The 3,084-nt window shown below is 38.8% G+C and overlaps 1 pseudogene; it reads right to left on the reverse strand.

Annotated features, from left to right (window-relative positions):
- Nucleotides 1–687: 687 nt before the first annotated feature.
- Nucleotides 688–1,588, reverse strand: LOC149990940 (leucine zipper transcription factor-like protein 1 pseudogene; annotated as a pseudogene).
- Nucleotides 1,589–3,084: the final 1,496 nt, after the last annotated feature.

The following is a 3,084-nucleotide window of genomic DNA, read 5'->3' on the forward strand; positions in this document are numbered from 1 at the left end:
GAGAATTATGCTTAGTGAAATAAGCCAGGCAAAGAAAGAAAAATACCATATGATATCACCTAATACAGGAAACTAAAGAACAACACAGACAAAGGAACTAAATAGAACAAAAAGCAGAGTAGCAGTCAATAGGGGGGAGGGGAGAGGGAGAGAAGGGGGATAAGTAAGGGAAGGGTTTAATTAAAGAGCCTGTATGAAGGACTCATGGACATGGACAGCGGGGAGGGATATGATTGCGGGAGAGGGGGTGGGCTGGGTGGGGGAGAGAAATTGGGGGAAAAGGGGACAACTGTAATTGAAAAACCAAAATTAAAAAAAAAAAAAAAAAAAAAAAAAAAAAAAAAAAAATATCTATTAAAGAGGTACACTCTTTATGCTAATGCAAAAGGATAAGACTCTTCTCCCTAAAAACCTCTTCTCTGCTATAAAGATTCTCAATGCACTTAACTAAGACTCTGGAGCACTCGGCAAAGAGGGGTTTGGGACAACCGACCAGATCAGTAGGTCCCCTCTCCCCAATTAGATAACTGAAAATAGGCACTCCAGTTTTAAACAGTAGAGGAAAAGTCTAAGTATTAGAAAAATAGAGAGATATAATGTAACAAACTGCTTCAGAATACATGCTTGAGGTAAGGAAGTGTATATGCTTATGTTACACATGGCAGCTTCAAAGGAAATCTTCAGTTTTTAGTCTATAGATTCATATTTTGCCAGCTTCTCTCTCAGGTCTTTGATTTGCTCGTTCTTCTTGGCCAGGATCTCCTTCATGTTTCGATAAGCTGTTGTTTCTTGGAATTTCTTCTCCAACTCCTTTTCGGCCATGCTCAGCTGCTCCTGAACCTTCAGCATGTCATGCCTGGCTGCGTCCAGACCGTCTTCCAGGGACTTTTGGTTTTTGATCCTGTTGTTAACTGTCTTCTGGAACTCATTCTTTAAAGTGGCAACGGTGTTTTCGTAAAAATTCAGGTCTTGGGGCCTCAGAAAACCCTGCTGTTGGTTGCTTTGCTCGAGCTGTAATTCGCGCAGCACGCTTGCCAGCTTTGACTTCTCCTCCAATGCAGCCACAGCCTGCATCTCAAGGGTCTTCATCCTTGCCTTCAGCATCTCATTCTCTTCTTGAAGTCTCACAATTTCCTTGTTCAGGAGCTCTGCTGTCCCACCCTCGTTCAGTGGAGCAAGTTTTGGCTTCATGAGATCCATGACAGGCTTTTTATTGGAAGATGTAAATTCCGCTTTTTCAAATTCTGCAACATGTTCCAATAATTCTGTTTTCAAGCTCAGAGACATCCGTCTGGAGCTTGAGGTACCACTTCTCCGCTTGCGCGAAAAGCTGACGCAGCAGCACCACGTTGGTGTGAGCCGTGTTGATGAGCTCAGACTCCATCTCGCTGTGGACCACAGCCTGCAGCACGCTCAGCATCTCCGCGACCTCGTCTGCGGTGAAGGTCGCCTCCACCAGTCTGCTCTCCTTGAGGTCCTGGAAGCAGAAGTCTACAGTTTTGATTCTCAAGCCTCTTCTTGAACGAGCAAAACGCATGTAATTAATAACTTCATTTTGATGGTGCTCATTTAAGCCAAACTCAGCCATCGCAGTGGCCGAGAGTCTGCAGCCTCTGGGAGGGGCAGAAGTCAGGCGAAGTCCCGCTCAACCTGGCGCTGCGGTCGGAGGTCGGATCGCAGTCTATAAACTTTATTTTGATTTAAAAGTATGAATTAATGTTGCTTAGTAGTATTTGTTTTATAACAGAATAACTTTAAAACATGAAAAATATGTTTTTAATTTATTCTAATTTACAATTTATATAAAATATGGTCAAATTTTGAAAAATTTAAAAATATTTTACCTATACTCCTGCAAATCAGAACTACACATAGAACACAGATTATGTAAAAATATTGATTATAAGCAATGTGTTAGTGACAATTCTTCACTGAAAGTAGGAAATAAAGTTAATGGAATAAATACATACTAATTTATGAATTACATATGTATTTATTTTATTATATCCCCAAACACAAGACTATAAACAGAAAGTCAGATATGTAAAATAATAATTTAATTCAGTAGACCTTGGCATTTTACTTCCAGCATATGAAAACAATAGTTATACATATATGTTTTGATTTTATTAATATGAAGTTGTAGTCAAGATAGTAGATAAAATATTTCACTTAAACTTTTGTTAGTGCTATATGCAACTTTTCCATATGTATAAATATGGTACACATGCTTCTGTTAGCATGCTTGCTGTAGATCCTGTGAATCTGGTGCTAGGCCTGAATTTCAGTGTGAGTGTGAGGATCAAGTAGATGTCTTGTTAAGAGTTCCTAGAGCTGGAGCCTCCTGTCCAGTCCCTGATGAGGGTGAGGGAGAGAGAAAATACCAAGAGCACAGACAGCTCAAGGGCTCCCTTTTCACTCACACCTGTGATGGTCTGGAGACCAGGAGAAAGGTGGACCAGACTGATATGCAACTTTAAAAAGGTCAAGTTGCCCTAGGTTTTATCATCTTCTTTTCAGGATCAGAAGAGGTCTACCCTGTTTCCTGATTTCACACTGTGAAGTAACCTCTGCCCCTCTACAATATGCAATGCTTTTGGCCCCTTCATTCCACATAAGTCAAATTTTCAGTAACTTCTACCTAAATCTAAAACTGGAATACTCTTATATCTGTGGTTTCAACACTAAGTATGTCTCTAGTCTATTTCTTGTCCACAGAGTATCATTATGAGCATTACCATGTCTTTCTAATTTTACATTTTTTTGTATTATTATCTTTTGTGGCTCAAGTAGGGGATAGGAAAGAAAAGGCATAAACTCATTATATATTTTTCCCTATAACATTTTTACTAGAAAGACAAACTTTTGTCACATTTACTTGTATTCATATTTTTTCTTTTATGAACTTTTTGTTTATAGCCCTTGCCCATTTATTGAGATGGTATTATGTGTGTATTTTTTCATTGTTGTGTGTCTGCAAAAGTTCTTTACTTTTGCATTTCCATTTTGTCTACCATATATTTGCAAAAATTTTACCCCAGATTATCACTTGCCATTAAATTTTGGTTATTATTCGTTTACATG

The sequence above is a fragment of the Furipterus horrens genome, unplaced genomic scaffold, assembly GCF_987537825.1.
Source record: "Furipterus horrens unplaced genomic scaffold, mFurHor1.1.pri manual_scaffold_17, whole genome shotgun sequence".
Lineage (NCBI taxonomy): Eukaryota > Metazoa > Chordata > Mammalia > Chiroptera > Furipteridae > Furipterus > Furipterus horrens.